At 37.9% G+C, this 21,129-nt stretch overlaps 1 long non-coding RNA gene and 1 pseudogene across 1 annotated transcript; both read right to left on the reverse strand.

The window, feature by feature from the left end:
* Positions 1-245: 245 nt before the first annotated feature.
* LOC147501701 (salutaridinol 7-O-acetyltransferase-like) lies at positions 246-1,392 on the reverse strand (annotated as a pseudogene).
* A 1,869-nt stretch (positions 1,393-3,261) lies between these two features.
* Positions 3,262-12,330, reverse strand: LOC147501702 (uncharacterized). The gene is made up of 3 exons (XR_015219854.1): positions 11,607-12,330; positions 4,039-4,128; positions 3,262-3,808 (listed from the first exon to the last, which is right to left on the reverse strand). It is a non-coding gene; the product is annotated as an uncharacterized LOC147501702 (long non-coding RNA).
* Between the last annotated feature and the right edge of the window lie 8,799 nt (positions 12,331-21,129).

The following is a 21,129-nucleotide window of genomic DNA, read 5'->3' on the forward strand; positions in this document are numbered from 1 at the left end:
ACCAAATGCATTTCGAAGGTCGCGACCTTTTCGCATAATGCAATGTTTCAAACAAATGCATCATTTTGAAAAGGTTTTCTCACATTATTACGTCGCTTTGAAAAACTCATTTCATCTTAAGTGGGGAACTTGGGGAGAAACTACTATTCATATTTAAATGGATTTGAGCAAATCATTTTTCTAACAAGGTTCACAACGCATAACTACAGAGTACGGATGAGACTAGGAAGATGTTCACTTTGCAGATTTTCCCTTCCTAAAATATAAGACTTTGAAGTACTACATGAATTAGATGCTAAGATAGTGGTTTTGTTTAGATGCTAAGATAGTGGTTTTGTTCAAGCACACTTGAGATTTCTCACTTATAAAAAACAGCCGGATTTGCACAAGCAGAAGTAAGGAACTCTGGTCGCTTTCAAATCTTGCCATGTCCTCCGCATCCAATGTCACCCATGCTTCTATGGTGATGCCTTCGCCATTTTTTGTATCCATTAGTACCAAAATACATTCTTAAACTGATTAACCGGAGATACCCACATGGGGTCTCCCCACCCAAAATCAGCTCTATAGAAAGGGAACCTACACCAACTAGGCAGGTGCCGGTTAAGAAAGTCCGTGAAACCTTTGGGATGATACCGAAAAGTCTGAGGGCTCGAACTCCGTCGGCGATCAAAGAGTTACCGATCTCATTTAAAACAGGTGCCAATAAAAAATAGAAAAAAACCCTACACCAACTAGTTAGTATGTGAGTCTCCAAATCCACATCGGAGTAAAATTTCCACTTTCTGCTTTAAATGATCATACAATAACTCTCGCTCATTAGCTTGAAGTTTTCCAAAAATATCCCCATCAATTTTCCTTATTGTTTCCCTGAGCTGCCCCGGCAAACAAGGCAACCGTTTTTCACTTCCGGTTGTATATGGCAGTGTTATTGAGCCAAGTAACAGATTCCCAAAAGAATGTGGAGGCGCTGGTGGGCTCATCCTACCAACTTAAATTTACTATAATAATGGCCAGTTTTAAATACTTTGGCGACTTTGGTCTCAACCAAAACCATATTCATTAGACACCTCCATATGAGTGCCACCACAGCCTCCACTCTTGTTGGGCACTCGAGATATGAATTGTCGGAACACTTGGCCTTGAGAGCGGCTATTTGTGATGCATAAAAACAAACCCTCTTACCGACAAATCTTGAAATGGACTACCATCCTTAGTGACCAATATAGTTGTCGGTACATCTCTAGGAGGGAAGAGTGATGCAAAACCAAAAAAATTGGAGTCGCGATTTCATTATCACCCTCAAGCAATGGCAGCCCAACTAATTACAAAAGTACCCAGAGGTGGCATCAGCAATGCTATGCGATAAACTCACTCGATTGCTATTGCCATACCACCGCAGTCGCAAAATGTTAGCTTGAACAGCCGATATCCCTCAACGCTTCAGGGCCAATTGCTTTCTCGAATATTACATGGCAATAATTGATGCAACTGGTCGGCTTCAGGATAATTGAGGACTTGTCTGAGGGATACATGTAAATGAGTTTCCAGAGGACTTGTCTGAGTGACCTTGTAACAAGAGTTTCCAGAGATATAAGAGACCATCGTCGTTGCAGTCAATTGACTGGTTATCAATGAATTCGCCCCCTCTAGTGGGTAGAATTTGGTTAAGGTTTCCGATAAGGATTTCAGGCTATTCGGACATCATTGTCTTTTTCAAAATTGCTCAACGTCTCCATCCGAAGAGAAGAGAAGGATGCGTGCATAAGCTGATGGACTCGGTTCCTGGTCTAAAAATGAGAGTTTGAGGTTTCTAAGGTGAACAGGTGTTGCCGTGTTGAGAGGGATGGTTTTGATTATCTCTGTTGAAATCACTATGAGATTCATTGTTGTCAAAGTTTAAGATGTCACTCTTGGCGTGTAATCTTAGGTAAATTTATAGACCTTAAGTAGATCCTCCATCATCTTAGGTGTTAAGTATACAAGTAGAAGATGGAAGAGGGGGTGTTTCTTTTAAACATATGCACCGCGATCCCAATTAAAACATACCTAATTTTGGACCAATACCTTTCCGTGTGTTACTTTAACATGCCACAAATCCAAGATTATCTACGGTGAGAAAATTTTCTGCGCGCCATTACAATCTTTTTTTTCACTAATGCTACCAATAAAGCGTGAACAAAATCAACTTTATAATTGTTAGTGCATTTGAACTTAACAATAAATATAAACCAGAAAAGATATCTGTCTTAAGTTTGTAGGAAACTTATTCCAAAAATATACTTATTGTTAAGTAAACAAGAAATCAAATTGATATAACAAATATATCATGAACAAACCTTTAATTTCAACAGACAAACAAACATTTTAGTTCAACGAATGAACTTAATTTACCAATGATTAAATCCGAGCCTAGTGATGATCACTATGTCCTTAAGATAGATTTTCCCCCTCACGGTGCTTGAAGGTTGATGGGAAACTGTCTCCCAAGATAGAACGGATTTCCTTCTATAGAAAGCTAGCACTTCAATTCTATAGAATCAACGAACACAACATAGTATTTGACTAAGAATAGGGGGAGAAGAGAAAGATCAGAATTCTGTGTGATTTGGTGTGTCTTTCTCTCCAAATTCATCCACTATTTATAAGTGAGTGGTGCCTCTTTGAAACAACACAGTGACTTTTGGGAAAAAGTAAGCAACTCTTTGAAAAGTCACATGTTTCAAAAGGACACACCATTTCGGCATAAAGCACTGTTTCAAACCAATGCCTATTTCGAAGGTCACACCTTTTCGACATGATGCACTGTTTCGAACCAGTGCACATTTCGAAAGGTCGCACCTTTTCGGCATAATGCACTGTTTTGAACCAGTGCACCCTTTCGAAAAGGTTTTTCTCACTTTACGTACTGTTTCAAGATAAACCCATTTCATCTCAATGTGGGATAACTTGGGAGACAAATTACTCATTCATATCTCAATGGATTTGTGCAAATCCATTTTTCTAATATTTCCGAGGCTATATCTAATTTACAAAGAACTTGGCAGGCATGTTAGAACTGGTAAAACTTGTTGTTGTTGGTGGTTGTTGAGTGTGTGTGTGTGGTGGTGGTGGGATGTCTTGACAGCCCATGGGAAAAAAAAAATTGCACCTCAATTGGCTTTAGCATGTTAAGATTGAGCAATAAGAAGGCTATCTGTTTTTTTAGTTGCTACGTCAAGATTGCAAAACTCAAGAACTGATGGGGCTTCCTTTGGCAACTTGAGTTTGGTGGTGGGGGTACAAAAAAGGAAACAAACCAAACCAAAATATTGAAACCACAACATAATTATAAGAAGAACAATTAGAGATTTCGGTTCTTGTCAAGCCAACAAAAACTAAGAAAATTAACTGTCTCATTAAACAAATTTGAAATATGTAAAACATAAATATATCTAACTGCTATGTAGTTTTGCTATTGCATTAGTCGCAACACCCCTCCAAATCGACCCTCAGCAGTCACCACCATCATTTCTAGTACTGTTGCCGAGAGTTGAGACCCCTGCAGCAAAGAGAAAGCAGCATCAACAACCCCAAAAACAACACCACTCCTCTAGCAATTGACAATCCCACTATTAGAAAAGCTAATCTTCTCCCACTATTAGTTGAGAGGATAATTTTGCAAAGATATGTAAATGATTAGTGGGCAGCAGTAGAACATTGTATCTAAAACTCAACTTTATGAATCTTTTATCATCATTCACCAATGAAGATATCCTAATCAATGGCAACATCCTTCTTATGCAACAACCTTTTATATATTTGATACCTGCAAAAGCAATACACTACTCTTCTAAGCAGATCAACATCCATCTTTTAAGGTGTTTGCTAGTTAATGGGCTATGTAACATTCAAGTGAAAGCGAGAATACTAAGTGAAGAGTGCAACTTCTATGATTGTAAATATCCAAAATCCTTATACCAATTACCAAAAGCTTTGTAGAATTACAAAACTTTGGTATTCCTTAATTAAGGGTTAAACTGAAAATATGAGACTTACCCAACTGGTTTGATCGCTTCAAAAAAAAAGTATTCACCCTCTAAATGCCACAAACCCAGAGTTGATTAAATGGTTTACAAAACTTGCAATCTAACCAAAAACAAAGATAGGAGAAAGAATAAAAATCAAATCGGTGAGGTATTAATTAGAATATTGTTTCGACCCCCACTTACATGGCAAACGTCCATTAGTAGGGGTCTCCACTTTATTCGTTTAATCAACAGGGTTAAAGTCTAATTTGCAATACTATGGATCAATGTACAAAACTTAACGCATGTGTCTAAAGGCGAACCTTAGCCACATGACTTGCCACTAATGTACATTGATTTATGTTCATATTCATTTCTTATCAAAGAGATAATTATCGGTTGGCCGGTTATATTCTATCACAATTACTCAAGCAACAAGATTACTTGAGCTACAAGGACTCTCTACTCTACCTATATAAATACCACATTATTTTTCATAAGGAATTACGATGAAACTTGATCCCTAGAGAATAGATCTTGGAGTGCGTGAGGCAGCCATTATTTGGTTCGGTTTCATCTCCCAACATCAAATTTTCTGTTTCTTAGTCGCGTTCTTTACCATTGCTCGTTGTGTTGAAGCGGTTTACTGCGAGAAACATAATTATTATTGTCGTGGGGAATTTAGAATTCATTATCACGTGAAACAATCAAGATGATAAGCACAAAGCGGACCAAATAGTCAACATATTCCTCCACGCTAATAGGAATTGCAACCCTCAAAATTCAAATCGGCCAATGCAAGAACCGTTGAACAATCAAGTTGCTCCTAGTGGTAAGATCAATTCTCAACATCCAACCGTAGCAGCGCCACCGCCACCACCACCACTTGCGCTATCGCCACTCCTAATCTGGGTTGGCGTGAGTTACGACGAGTAAAAATTTTAAAATAGGAACTTGAGAAGGAAGGCGGCAAAGAGGCAAAGGCGGTGGATGAGGCTGCAAATTCAACAACATCGCGACCACGGAAGGGGCCTTGAGGCCATTCCGGTGTATGGGACCGTCTTGAAGATCCACTTCATTGTCCTCAACAACGTGTTATTTCTCAAACACAATCAACCAGTGCATACTCTAAGAGTAATGACCTATTACCCGTACTTATGGGGGGAGAATCGGATTGGCGGGGATAACTACTACCCTAGACATGTCCGATCTCAAATGGAAGATTTACCTCACGAGAAGCAATTTCGGGGAAGACCGCCATCCGAGATATGTCCGACATTTGGGAAGGCGGGCATCGAACAAAACAACAACACATGGAGAAGTGGTATAATTATACCGACCACCCCGCCAGGGTGACTACCGGCCTAAACAGGGCGGATTCTGAGGATGAACAAAGACAATCACGGTCGGAGATCGTCGCGTACCGTAAAGATCTCTAACTCCAATAAGAGATAATGGAAGGTATTCTTCTCCATGGGCACGACACGGGGGCGTCGGTTGTTCTAGCCAATACTTTAACTCTAACAGAACAACGGTTGAAAGAGTTGATTGCAAAAGAACTTAACGATAGAGAGTCAAGGGATGTAAGAATGAAAAACTTGGCGGTCCAATGATGGCGATTTGATAAGTTTAATTTCGACATTGAAGCTTACCACCATCCCGACTTCAAACAACCCGATTTTGAACTTTATGATGAGTCGGAAGGAGATCCTGGCTTGCATGTTCTATCGTTCAAAAATAAGTTGGTGTTATGGGGTGGTGGAGATGATCCGTTCATGTGTAAGCTCTTTCCATCAACTCTAAAGGGAGAAGCATTACCTTGGTTTAGTGAGTTGCCTTCAAGATCAATTCACTAATACAATGAACTAGAAAATCAGTTTGTTAATCGTTTCCGCCACAATTGCAAGACACCAAAGGATGTCGACTCACTTTTGAACATCAAGCAACAACGTGACGAAAAGTTACGTACTTTTGTTACTAGGTTCCGGAAAGCAGCAGCACCGCCGCCGCCGCTACCGCAAACGGCGGCGTCGCGGAAGAAAGTATATGGAAAAACTTCATCCTAGATTGGACCGACCTGACAGGGAAGGCCGACCTCGCAGATTTGCGGAAAATTGCCATCCTAAATAGGTCCGGCCCGGACGGAAAAAAAGGCGCCACGGAAGAAAGTATAAAGAAAAACTTCATCCCGTGACCGGACCGACTCGGCAGGGAAGGCCGACCTCGCAGATTTGCGGAAAATTGCCATCTTAGACATGTCCGTCCAGACAGGGAAAAAAGGCGTCACGGAAGAAAGTATAAAGAAAACCTTCATCCTATTTGGACCGACGACGGGGAAGGCCGACCTCGCAGATTTGAGAAAAACCGCCATCCCGCAGTCCGTCCCGAGGCGAGGGGATGGAAGGTGTCACAGAAGCAACTAGAGGGAAGACCACAATCCCAGACAAACTACCGACCTAGATAGGTTGGTTATATGCAAAGAAAAAAACAATCTCCAGTCGGACCCGAAAGTGTGTACCGCCTAAAATCTCTAACGCCTGTAAGAGGTAATGGCAGGTGTCATCTTCCACATAGGCTTGGCCCGGGCGTGCAATGTCTTTAAATCTTCTGGGTGAAATGGATTTCACTCTTCAATACAATTTTTTCCGATCTGCTGGGAAAAATAATGGAGGCTTATATCGATGATATAGTCGTTAAATCGAAGGATACGGGTGATCATCTTTCCGATCTTTAACTTGTTTTTGATAGGCTTAACAAGTATAACATGAGACTCAATCCCGCCAAATGTTCTTTTGGGCCTTTCTTCTGGAAAATTTCTGGGATACCTCATGACTCGTAGAGACTTTAAAGAGGGCGGCAGCTTGGAACATTAATTGTGAGATGACATTGCAACAACTGAAGAAATACTTGGTTAGTCCTCCTATATTGACAAGTCTTTCAACGGGTCAACCTAGTGGCATATACCTGGCAGCTACAACTCAAGCTGTTAGTGTTGTTCTTTTCATTGATGATGGTAGACCCGTCTTTTTATCATAATCAAGTAGATTAGCCGAATGGGGAAGTTATCTTAATGCATATAGCAATGTCTTTGAAAGTCGTACTACTGAAAAAGGATATGCTCTGGTTTCTTTGATAGCTGATTTTTCGATTGATGATTCTCCTATTTACGATTTCTTGCGCCGGGAAGAATCTATGGAAGGAATTCTCCGCCGCTTAACCGGGGGGCGAAGACCAACATGAAAACGCAATTCCTAATCCCATTGACCTATGTATTGTTCACTCAGATGGCTCCCATAGTAAATCTGGGTCTGAAATTGGATGTGTTTTTGTTAAACCCGGCGGAGAAAAGATTGGGAAATCAGTGCGACTTGGCTTTGCCGCTTCAAATAACGGCCGAAAGTATGAGGCCGCCATTTTGTGCCTTGAGAATAGTTTTGACACTGGGGGCGCGAAAGCTCCAGTTATACACGGATTCTCACCTTGTTGCCAATCAGTTTGGTGGGTCTTTTGAAGCAAGAGATGAGCGTATGACAGCTTATCTTAGTTTGATACATAGTCTTACTCGACAAGTTGATAGCATCTCTATCACTCAAAGACCCCGAAATGACTTATGCCATGCAGATTCATTGGCTTATCTCTCCGCCGCCGTTAGAAGCGAAGGGTCAAGACACATCACTTTTGAAGTCATCTTTTCGTCAGTCTAAGTTTGAACGTTTTTACGCTCGCTTAGTTCATTACTATCATTACGAAAAAATCTGACGAAGTTACCACATTTAGCTTTGTCAGTCTAAGTTTGATCGCTTTTTACGCTCGCTTAATCATTACTATCGCTACGACAAGATCTGACGAAGTTACTACGTTTAACTTCGCCAGTCTAAGTTTGAACGCTTTTACGCCAAGCAGTTAGTTCATTACTATCATTGCGAAAAAATCACGAAGTTACCACATTTAGCCTTCGGGTTTGCCTTTAAGTTTGAACGCTTTTTACGCCTTTAATTCATTACTATCATTATGAAAAAATCTGACGAAGTTACCACATTTAGCTTTGTCAGTTTAAGTTTGAACGCTTTTTACGCTCGCTTAGTCATTACTATCACTACAACAAAATCTGACAAAGTTACTACGTTTAACTTCGCCAGTCTAAGTTTGAACGCTTTTACGCTCGCTTAGTCATTACTATCGCTACAACAAAATCTGACAAAGTTACTACGTTTAACTTCGCCAGTCTAAGTTTGAACGCTTTTACGCTCGCTTAGTTCGTTACTATCACTATAACAAAATCTGACAAAGTTACCACGTTTAGCTTTATCAGTCTAAGTTTGAATACTTTTATGCTCGCTTAGTCCGTTACTATCACTACGACAATATCCGACTAAGTCATCGCGTTTCGTTTTGTCAGTCGAAGTTCGAACGTTTTTACACTCGCTTAGTCTAATTTTGCCGAGTTAAGTTAGCATTGGGGGCATTTTTCTCTACATGGGGGCGTCTCGTTCTATTTCATTTCAATTGTATAAATCTACAACATTGTCAGTTTTCCGCAAGTATGTTATCTGACACAACAACAATATTCAATAACAAACCCATCTTTATTTTTATTTTTTATCAAAAGAAGTTTTAGCTCTATGGTATTACATTTACATGATTACCTAATCAATTGTCTCTGTCAATTGTCTTACGGTTGTTCGATTAAATCTTAATTTTCATCTTCGAAATCTGCATTCGCCGCTTATCGCTTCGGGTTAACTATTTTTCCGCAGTCATTCCTTTTTCTAAGGCATTGTGCAGCTCTTTCTCAACGACACTTCCCGCCGACTTCTTTAATTCATCTTGACATTAATTGGCGTTTTCTCGTGCTAAATTTTTCTCCGTCAACTCTTTATGAATATAATTTGCTCGTAATACCGCCGTTTCTCCGTGCGACGAGAATTTGCATTACGTCAACTTTCTTCGCGAAAACTTTATTCAGCTTCATTATTTTTTCTAAGGCATTGTGCCGATCTTTCTACGAAAAAATTTCCGAGCGAAAATTTTCGTCAGCTTTATTATTTTTTCTAAGGCATTGTGCCGATCTTTCTACGAAAAAATTTCCGAGTGAAAATTTTCGTCAGCTTCATTATTTTTTCTAAGGCATTGTGTCGATCTTTTCTACTAAAAAAATTTCCGAAAAAAATTTTTCGGTCAGTTTCATTATTTTTTTCTAAGGCATTGTACCAATCTTTTTCTGAAAAATTTCCGGCGAAAATTTTTCGTCAACGTAATTATTTTTTCTAAGGCATTGTGCGATCTTTCACAGAAATTTTCCAAGTGAAAATTTTTTGATTCTTTCATTATTTTTTCTAAGGCATTAAACCGAACTTTATGAGCTTAAACTTTCCGAGGCTCATTACAACCGACGTTTTTCCGCGGCGGCAAAAATTCGATTACGTTAACTTTAAGCTTAAAAAATTTATTCAGCTTTTTATTTATTTTTCTACGGCATTGTGATCTTTTCGCTTTCGAAATTTTTCGTCAATATCTTTTGCTCGTAATTCCTCCATTTCAACCTGCAACAAATATACAAATATTTTCATCGGTCTTTTCGACTTAACCAAAATTTTAAGATAACCGATAAAAAATACTAACATACGTTTCATCTTTGTCGAAAATCTTTGACACCGCTTTTGTCATATTTTCCGTGACTTTTCTCCGTCTTCTTGGCAACACAAATTCAATTTTGATCGAAACCCCTGTCATCCTATGACGGTTTCTTGAGCAATGATACTAGCTTGCGGCACGAGGATGCGATCGAATTTCTTCAAAGATCTCTTCCAACCAGTCACAATCTTCCAAGTCAAGATGATTTGTAGGTTCATCAAGGAGAAGTATGGTCGGATTCATGAACAAGGCACGTGCCAATGCAATTCTCATTCGGGCCTTCCACCGTGAGAAATCCCGAAGTTTTTTATCTTGCATCTTCTTATTGAACCCAAGTCCAAACAAAATCTCAGCCGCCGGCTTCTCAGAATTTTTGCGTGACTTTCTTTTATTGCTAGTATGGTAACTTGAATTCCTTCGGTTTAGGATCTTCCACTTGTAAATTGATGAAGAGGTAACACCGATTTTTGGCGGAATCGTCCGTGGACCGTGGTTCAGATGAAGGATAACACATTCTTCTTGTGAATTATTCCAACGCAGAGAGATATGCATCGCGTAAAGTAAGGATAAGATATCAAGTTGGACCAGAGTTTGCATACGTACTTCAGTTTGATAATGGCCTTTGGGGGAACTCTTTGTAATATGGTTGAGACGATCTCTTCTGGTATGCCTTGCATATCATCTGCCATTAGATTAACTTCCTCCAAGGTTTTAGGATAAACAAACATGGTCGATGGTAAACTTCAAGGATTGTAAAGATTTTAGGAAACTGCTACTAATAAACAAGGTTCGGTAATTAAGCAAATCCTAAACCGACTTAGGAAACTAAAATTTAATTTAAAAGAAATAAAGTTGCATGTCGAACCCAACTCAAAAGCCTTGAGCCCGGATAGCCTAGACTATGTATGCAGACTAGTATTGGACTTGTTGACTTCATCAACATGTTTGTGAGCCAAAGACAACGTTTGGCTTATAGTCCGTAAGTTCTTGCTACCATGTGCTCCCGCCTCCAAGTCAATTTGCTTATATAACACTCCTCCGCATAATGGCTCCAAGTCAATTTGTTATTAAGTATTTTGTTCCCTTATTTACTTATGAGGACTCTTTACTTATTTATTTGTCACTTCATCCTTCATAATTCATTGCTACCATGGTAAATACATCAATTTAGTTATTTCTTTTTTATTCTTTTCTCATTATTTTTTCTCGTTGATTTTCTTTTCTCTTCTTTGCCATATGAACTTCGTTCACATGGCATAGTCCCGATAATTCACGAATTTTTTCCGATTGTCTATTTTCCTATCGTTTACGTTCACATGACACTTTGTTATACATTCCGCTTACTCTTTTCGTATTCTATTTTTTCTTTGCTTTTTCTTCTTTTCTTTGTCATGCGAACTTTGTTCGCATGACAAAGAGGGGGCGGTGTTTCGACCCCCACCTACGTGGCAAACGTCCATTAGTAGGGGTCTCCACTTTATTCGTTTAATCAACAGGGTTAAAACCCAATTTGCAATACTATGGATCAATGTACAGGCCTATTAACGCATGTGTCTAAGACTGAACCTTAGCCACATGACTTGCCACTAATGTACATTGATTTATGTTCATATTCATTTCTTATCAAAGAGATAATTATCAGTTGACAGTTATATTCTATCACAATTACTCAAGCAACAAGATTACTTGAGCTACAAGGACTCTCTACTCTACCTATATAAATACCACATTATTTTTTATAAGGAACTACGTTGAAACTTGATCCCTAGAGAATAGATCTTGGGTACGTAGGTAGCCATTATTTGGTTCAGTTTCATCTCCCCCAACATCAAATTTCTCTGTTTCTTAGTGCGTTCTTTACCATTGCTCTCGTTGTGTTGAAGCAGTTTACTGCCGAAACAAATACTAAAAATTAAATGATGTCCCTATTGAAATGGCGGTGTCGAAGTTCTTTAATTTGCTTACTCCATGATTGAATTGAAATGGAATATCAAATTTCTTAGCTTCATCCGTCAACCAAATGGCTGCTTGTTCCAACACCTCTTACTGTTCAATACTTGAATATACAAGAGCTATCCATCTAGCAAATGAATCAAATCAAATAAGCTCTACCGTAGGTGCTGAAGACTAAAAGTGAGGAATGAATAAATTTGAACGTTCGAGAAATTAGAAATTGGCTAGCAAAATCCATCGTTGTATGACACACAGTTTTAATGGGGAGAAGTAAGGCTTTACTTCTATATTTGAGAACTAAGAGTGGCAGACCAAGCGAAGCGTTTTTGTGAGTTTTATTTGTTTTGAATTTTCGATGAAGAAGTTCAACAGAGAGGACACCAATCGTTAAAAGTCATTTACTCTCTTAGTAATTCTAATAGTGCTAATTAACTGTTTTTAATTTTCTAATAGTGCACTGCAGCGGCTCCTGACCCTTGATTTATACCACCTTAAATTGAATCCTAGCCATTGGCTATAAAAGCAGCCCTGTTTGGCCAAAATGCTTGGTTATTACTTATTAGCCATTTGTTCTTCACGTCAAACTTCAATTTTAACATATAGGCATAAGATAATACAACACTCTAATTGCCTCATTGCATTTGTATTTTGATCAAAACTTAACACATTTAGATCCTAAAAAGATAATCACAAAGACACGAAAACACAACACGGGAGAACTAAATAGTTGTCAACAATGTGTGTTATTGAAATAAATATATAAGCAAAATAATAAATAAAAAGTCATGGTGAAGATCAAGCTAGGGACTTTCGCACCTTTAGACAGATAAACATTTTTAGAGTGAGGCCAACGAATAGAATCAAAATTTCTAAAAAATATGAAATGAAGCAATGGGGGTCAAGAACATGGAGCAAATGTTACCAATTTGGGGAAAAAAGAAATTGGAGCATGGAAAGAGACATACCTGGAAATATTGCTCAAATATTAGAGCATATAAAATCAAAAGTTCAAGTGGCAATTAAACTTTTTTTTTCACTTAATTGGGATAAACCTTTGAGTTTATCTTTTTGGGCGAAGGTTTTAATTATTGAATCCCAACAGTGTCCAAGGTCTTAAGGTCTTAAATGAGACCGAGAACGAAAGGTTTGAACACTTGACTCGTGTTGACATGAGGTTACTTCAGCCAACCTAACCACACCACAGTTCTCTTGAATTCTTGACATGCCATTTCTATTTCATCAAAGCAATCCAAACCTCGGTTTCAGAATATTTCATAATAAAATACATAAATCATAAGTGACGAACTCCAAATAAATTGAAAAGTTTCACCTTTCGATCAGCCAAATCAGGGAGTTATATTCTAGAATGAACTGACATAATTCTGGAATGAAACAAATCAAACAATAAATCAAAAATAAAATTTTCAGGAAGCTTGGGGATTTCAATGAGACAAATAGATGAAAATTAAGTATTGAATTTTCAAGAAATTAGGAATTCAGCAAAACCCACTGACGAAAACATGTAAAAAACAAACCCCAACAATGAAATCTCACGAAGCTCAAAACCTCTCAAGAATAGAATTGAGCATCAAACTAACCTTAATTTTCTCAGGAGAATAATCGTTGATGTTGAATTAAAATCAAAACCCTTGAACAAATTAAACTTCAAGAAGCAGGAGAAAATATGATTTTTTTTTTCATTTTGTTATCTTTTATTTTTGGCAAAAGAAAGTGAGAGACGGAAAGAGATTGAGAGGGAGACGGAAAGAGAAAGGACTATGTGTATTTATGGTAATTAAAGACACCTAATTAATATGAAGTAGGCATTTATTGTGTGAGCGTACAATTCAAAATGGCATGGATTTGGTTTTTTAATTAACCACTACATGGAATGACCGATTACCCCTACTAAACAGTGTTAAGCAACACTTTAATTGAAAGACAATATGGGTACTACGAATTTATATTGGTGTAAAAAAACCAAATAGTCATTCTTAATAGTATTTAGGTGCTTGATTTAATTATTCATTAGGGGTATTATGCGTAAGAAAAATACCTGGATGAATTTAAGAGTCCATATTAGTTATAGGAGATACTACTAGTAGAGATATACATGATTTAATATCATGCTCATGTAGGATCTTTTTACAGCAATAAATTTTAAAAGGGAAGCCGGTTCAAAACTAATAGATAGGTTGGAGCATGCACACTAAAATCTGACTTCTAGCCTTGTATATATTGCTATAAGATGGGAAACAATTCATGGGTACTATAAGTTCACGGCTTCTTATCTTATATATATAAGTAATCAAATTCACATGTTCCTACTTATATTAATTGACTAAAAATTGATTAACAGGTTAGGCTCATACACACTAATAATGTCTGATTTGGCCTTAACCTTTAACTTTGAATAATAATTATTATTAAAGGGTCATTATTAAATGAGCAACAATTCAAGACTATGCCTGGGTAATCAAAACTCATTAATGATTTTGATTTTCACTAAAATGTCCATGCGTCGCACCAAATATCATGATTTCTTTTCATGTAATAAATCAAGTCCACACATTCCTACTTAATATAAGTAACCAAACCTTAACAAAAATCAAGAGAAGAAATCCAACACGCACAATGTAAGTGTATTAATACATACGAAATTATCCAACAGGAAACCAATGTGGAGTCAAACCACAAGACATTAATAATCACGATAATAAATCGTAGGTGTGAATATATATTAAGGGTTATTTAGGGTTTGGTCCTACTTATTTAGGGGTATTTAGGTTTTAGTCATAAAATTATCGATTATTAGGTTTTAGTCCTATTTTTATCTATTGACCTTGAGTTGTCTTAGTTGACCGTGGTCAAACCATTTTATAATAATATATTTTTCATTTTTTTTTATCAAAATGGCCAAACTACCCTTCAGCGTGCTTTGCATGTGACTTTAGAGAGTCGTTGAAAATGGCCAAACAATGGACACGTGTAAAAAATATGAAGCATTGATCCAATGGCCAAAATTAGAGAGTCGTTGGAAGTTGTCTCTTTGTTGTACTATAAAAGAAGGCTACAACACTCACACTCTTCACTCAACAACCGAACACTGAAGCAAAAACATGGGTGGAGCTCTGTTCGAACTTTCATTGTACCAAAGGTATTTCATCAACTTAAATTCACCAAAAATATTTCACCTAACTTATATTCAAACTCTTTTTGTTGTATCCAAAATAATTCTCAAATGCTCAAATGCAAAATAATTCTCAAATGCTCACTTAAAAGTTCTAACAACCAATTCAAATAATCTACTTCATAAAATCAACAACAACAATAATACTAATGTTTCATTAAAGAAGAACAAATTTGTAATAGACTAGACTTCAAAATAATTAATTTCAATCTAAATAATATAATTTATATTGTTTTAAAAATTAGAGTTGTTATATAGCACCAGATCTGTGAGTAAGCCACGATGGGGACTGGAAAATACCTAGAATCAACGGTAAAAATCAAATAGAATTGGTTAACAGGATTTTAATTGGGGTGCTGTATTGGGCGCCACTTATATTAGATCGGGCAGCCTCCGCCCAAGCCCAAACAACAAAGCCCAAGCAATAAAGCCCAATACACCCCCCCACCAAATCGAAACCGGCAACAACCTACCATTACCGGTCGTCTCTTTCGCCCAAACCCTTCGAACCCTAACCCCAAATTCGAATTTCAAATCTCAAACAAATCTCCAACAATCCCGATTCGAGTTTCTCCAACAAATCTCCAACAATTCGAATTAAGAACGGTTGTTGTTTTGGCCAAAACAACAACAAATCTCCAACAACTCGAGTTTGCAACTCGACTGGGTTTGTTTGTGAGGATTGCTGCTGATCATTTGCGACTCGACTGGGTTTGTTTCAATCTCTGCGAGTTCTTCAATCATTTGCCACAATATGTGAAGCATATGTGTACAATTTCTGCGAGTTCTTCATGTCGAACCTGACCTCGTGAGAAAGCTGTAAGTTTCTCTTTTTTTTTTTTATTATTTCCCCTCCAATTATAAGTCATGTCTGTATCATTGAAGAAAAATTTTCTTGTTTGAGTTGTTTCAAAGAAATTATTGAAAACACCTGCATGTGATATTATCATTTGGTTTGTGTAATGGATAACCCACAGAATGAAATAGTGTTGGCACTCCATTGGTGACGAAGGTTTTCCTCTGTTTTAGCAAACCCGCCTCCTTGATGGGTTTTTACTGTCTCTGCTCCTGACGGGTAATTTAGGTTGAGGTTATTGAAATGTAGGATTGAGCTGACCAAAAGTTGTCGTTCCACCTTATTTAATTTGACCAAGGATGTCATGCAACATTTCTAAATGAAATCATAAATCAGATGCAATGGTGCTTCAAGTTCCAGGGCCATGTAGACTCGTCTAACACTAGATGACGTATCTTGCTTCCTATTCCTGTTGGGTTAGCAGTCCAGTCCTGCCCAAGAAGTTACAACTTATTTGTAACTCAAATTTTTGGTCTAGAGTTCTTGGGTGATATTGGGTTTCTGCCCAACAGAGCACTACATTACTACTCTTCGGTTTCCCCTGCCTATTATCGTATGGATTGGTTTAACATTATGGTGAAGTTGGACACTAGAGGCATCAGAATATCACTCAATATTTTTTGGGAATTAATAGTGGAAGACCTTAAAGGGTATTATGATGCAACATCGAGGAGTCTCTTTGCTAAAATGAAGGACGACCTTCACCATAGACGAAGCAACAAACACTTTCCTATTTTAGCTACCCAAAAAAATATATTTTCCCTTTCCTGTGTGTTGTCTGAATCCTTTTCTAACTTTTACAATTATTGATATTTTGTTCCTAGTGTTCCACAGTGGCATCTAAAATTCAATTCTTTTTGGGTACTTTGATAGTTTGATTCATGATCTCTCGTATGAGCTAATCTCTTACTCCAGTTTTTAGACTTTAGTTAAACACGTTCAACGTGTTACAATAAGTTGGTTTAGTTTTACCAACTTTGCTAGTTGGCACCTGCAAGCTCCACCATATTCACAGTCATCTTCCACAATTATGAGACACCCAGTGTTCTAATATCTCTTTTTTCTTCTTTTTCATTTTTTACATCTTCAAGTTGCTACTTGGCGAAAAACTCAAATTAAAATTGGAGAAACTCGCTAATCTCGTTTCCTTCCTTTTCTTCTTCCCGCTGACAATTAAACCTTGATATGTCAGCCAGCCATGTACTGTTAGATTCCTTTATGATAGGTGTAGTAGTAGGCATTGGATCAAAGGGGAAACGAACAGAGATTTGTAGCTGACATCAGGGGAATCGGTACAGGTTAACATGTCAGCAAAGAAATGCACTTTCCTGCAAGGGTGGGTGGTGTGTTGAGTTGAGATATCTCTAAGTTGCTGCCCCACGATGGAAGGATACACTTATTCCGTGCTGAAAATATGCGGAAAGATCGAATTTTAAAAGCCTCAAGGCAATCTGATAAACCTTTATTTATTTGGATTACAGTTCGGAAAACCAGAGTGCTCTAGTGTGCTCTTCTTTTTGTTGCTTGTTTCATAGATGTAGGTGCTTGAAGCTTAAACCTATTTAACATCGACACTTCATGGGTAGGTTTAAGAAGTAAAAGAAAGAAAAGTTCCGCGGTCGATATGACACATGGACTCGATTAAAGGTTATAAAGATACTGGTACCGCGTGTCAAACTCACTTAGGTTGAAACGAAAAGGAAAGGGAAGAAAGAGATCGGGATGAAAAAGATAAAAACAATAGGAAATCGGATGAAAACGATCAAATATGTGATCTATCCGAGAAGAACAATGTACCACATGGTTTTAGCAATCAAGTCTTTTTAAGGTGGTATCGATGCTTATCCAACAAGATCTAATATTATCTCATCTAATCTTTATGAACTTTGCCATTTCCTGTCCATGTTCATGTTGTTTCAAAGATCGCCTGTTAGCATACCAAATTATCAATGCCTACGTTATGAGTTGACTAGATGAATATATAACCCAGTGTATGTAATAAGAAGTCGGGCCGAGCCTTTGATTCAACTAGATTAGGAGCCCCCGCTTGTACTTGTATGTGGTTTTAGTTGGACTGTTAATCTACATATATGTTGGTTTTATGCTTAGTATTGTTCTTATTTGCTTTCAAAGAATCTACGCTTTCTTGACAAGAAATGACAGGGGAAGAAAAGAGGAGAGAATCGAGAAAGTAGCACCCATCGAATAAGACTATATATTTGTAACACGAAAATGGTTGGTTGAAGAAATAATCGATTGATTTATCATATTGGTCATACAGAGCACGTATGAGACACCGAATTTTTTTTGGAGGGAAGGATCCTTTCCAAACAAGATTCCCGGAGAAGGGGGTACCTCTTCATTTCTCTAATTCACCAATGCCTCGTGAAAAATTTCTCTTGTGAAGGAGGCATTTGAATTCTAATCCATTCCCATGTGTTTTCGCTGTTATTAAATGTTACCCTTTAATCCCCTAAGGAATTCAGTCCCAATGAATCATGGCAACTTACAACCATCACTAATTTAACAGATTTTTCTCAAACTCTTTCTAGAAGAACTGGGTTTAATTATGCAGCTACTTCTATGTAACTATACTCCTCCCTAGTTGATGTTGTTGTCTCTCTCTCTCTCTTATTTGATTGGAAGACTGTGGAATGTTTTTGAAATACTTTGGCCGCACATAGGGAAGAAATCAATCATTGCGGATGGAAAATAATATCATAATGCTATGTATATCTGCTATGATGGACAAGAGTTTATAAATGAAATAGAAGGTGTAGGAAGGGAGATAGTAGAATGTGGTGCCAAACCTCTTGAATTTCACGAGTTAGTGCATGCAATGAATGATGAAGGATTTCATTCATGCAATGTGATTTGTGGTGGAGCTTATCCCGAAGTTACAAAGAAGACCCTCTCGAAAAAGCTGTATTTTACATGAGCAATGCAGTTTTTACATAAGCAAACTTCTTATCTTGTTTGTTGTGCATCTTCACTTTACATTTTCTTTGTGCAACGTGTTAGACAAGTAATTGTACGTGTATCCTACTTCGGTTTAATGAGTATCTTATATTGTAATATATAAAATTCTTATTTGGTCGATCTAAACATGATGGTAGGTCTACTTTGGTTTAAATTCATACTGCTTATGTTCCTGAGTCTTGGCTAATGAGTAATGACCTTGATCACATGCAGCTTTTACGAGTACTTGCTTAAGATGTCCGGATCTGGGGAACAAACGGCGGTAAAGCATTATAGGTGAGAAGCTTTCTTTGGTTTTCAAACTTCTTGAATGTATGTTATCAAGGTGGTTTTTTGGGTGGTTTTCCCTATGCTTGACGAGGAGGGACGAGTCAAGTTCATTTTGTTGTAGAGAGAGTCCGGTTATTTTGTTGTAATACTTGATGTACATAAATGACGGTTCATACAGAAACAGTCTTGTATATATATACATTTTGCACTGTCGTGTAAAAGTTAGGTTATATGTACATATGGTTGTTGGAAGGATGTTATTATTGATTTCCAGGTTATGACAGGTTTAAGTATACGAAATGTTGACCAAACAAAGGAAACTCTGCCCAAAATTCGATAGAATTTGGATAGCGTAACACCTCATTCTATTTCTTCATATATACTTGGAGTTATCATAGCAAGCTTATAAGTCTATTAGTTTTATGACTGAGATGATCTCTTTTTTCTAGTGGTTTTCTTTGTACATTGTTTATTTAAATATGGTTTACTAATACTTGTTTTATTTTTTTCTTTGTAGCGATGGGTCCTCGATCAAAAGAATGTGAAGAATGTAGCTTAAAACTACATTAAAGGGTGTTAAGAAATTGTTTGGTGGCGGTTCCTCTAGCGGTGATGCAGTTGGAAGAAAAAGACATAGAGGTGAGGCAACGGCTTAACGGCATCGGTAGTAGAGGGGACCATTTGAAAAAAAGAGGTTCTTGAGGTTCCCGAAAGGTTGATTCGTTTAGTGAAGATAGTGTAGATAGTGTAGATAGTGATATTAATGTAGGTTTAGATGTAGGTTTAGATGTAGGTTTAGACAAAGGGAAGAGTATAGTAGAAGAGGAGAGTGAGAGTGAGGAGGAGAGTGAGGAGGAGGATGAGCAGGAGGATGATGATGTTGAAGAATATGTGGTAGACGGCGTCACCACCGGTGGAAGAAGCACCTCCCGGTATTGGATTTCGTAAGAAAATCCAATGATGATTTGGAGTTTCAAAGAGGTGTGTATGGGGAGGCCGTGTATGAGTCGAGTTGTTGTATGACTATGCGGTGCATGTCGCCGCGATGTTTGGGAGAGAGAAGGGTAATATTTTGTTTTTCTTGTGTACTTTGATTTTCTTTTACAAAATATTTTGTTTCGTTCATATATATCTAATCGTGCTTTCGGTTGTTTCGAGGAGGATCGTGAGGCGTTGAAGTGTGTTTCACACTTAGCGAAGTTATCCCAATGGAATTTCAAAATGAATGTGAAAGGTCGAGAGATTTGCCGTGCGGTTGAGAAGGATCGGGTTGTTTGATCTCGTGGAAGGTTATCACGAGCATATGGATCCACCATTGATCTCGGCGTTTGTGGAGAGATGGCATCCGGAGACCAACACCTTCCATATGCCAGTTGGGGAGATGACTGTGACTTTGGACGATGTTGTCCAAATCTGTGGAGTCACGATTAGAGGAAGAAGCGGTGCAAGAGGGGACGATGAGTGAACTTACAACAATCGATAAATCTCTTACATCTTGGTCTGGGCTCCCTAATTGATTGAATTAGGGCGAGATGGAAGGTAGCGGGGTTCACTTCAAAAGTAAGGCTAGAATTCATCCGGAAGCATTTTGCGAACAAGATTCATGATAGCCCTATATGTGACGTCATTGGCGGGAATGTGGTAGAAGGCCTCGAAGTTTTCGGGATGTTCAACGGACCGATTAGAGCTTTTATTACGTTTTTCTTTGGATGTGCGCTTTTATCGACAAGTCCGGGATTTGGAGTGCCTATATGTTATCCGAGGCCGTTGTTGAAATTGATTGAGATAGAAGAGTATGCATGGGGTGCGGCAATTTTGGCGTTTTTATATAGAGGAGGTCGGGGGCCGCCACACACATGCGAAAGGTGAAAGGGGTTCTGGGGGCTATATGACTCTTTCTACTGGGTAAAATTTGAGTATTTTAGAGTTTATTTTTTAATGTTAATTTTATTACTCTATCAATATGTTAACTATTTGTGTATATCTAGGCATGGATCTATGAGTATTTTCGGTATTCATGACAGTCCCAAATTTCAACTATATCTCGTCTCAGCCGGCGTGCTCATAGACACATCGCCGCTCCACACTATTACGAATACAAACGTATGCATTGCAGTTTTATCGGCGATAATTGATGATTTGAATGAGTTCAATGTAAGTATTAAATTCAATGACAATTTGGTATTTAAGTTTGTTTATATTTATTTTTTAGTAATTGATCATTAGAGTTGTTAATGACA

Source organism: Coptis chinensis, chromosome 4 (genome assembly GCF_015680905.1).
Source record: "Coptis chinensis isolate HL-2020 chromosome 4, ASM1568090v1, whole genome shotgun sequence".
Taxonomy (NCBI): Eukaryota; Viridiplantae; Streptophyta; class Magnoliopsida; order Ranunculales; family Ranunculaceae; genus Coptis; species Coptis chinensis.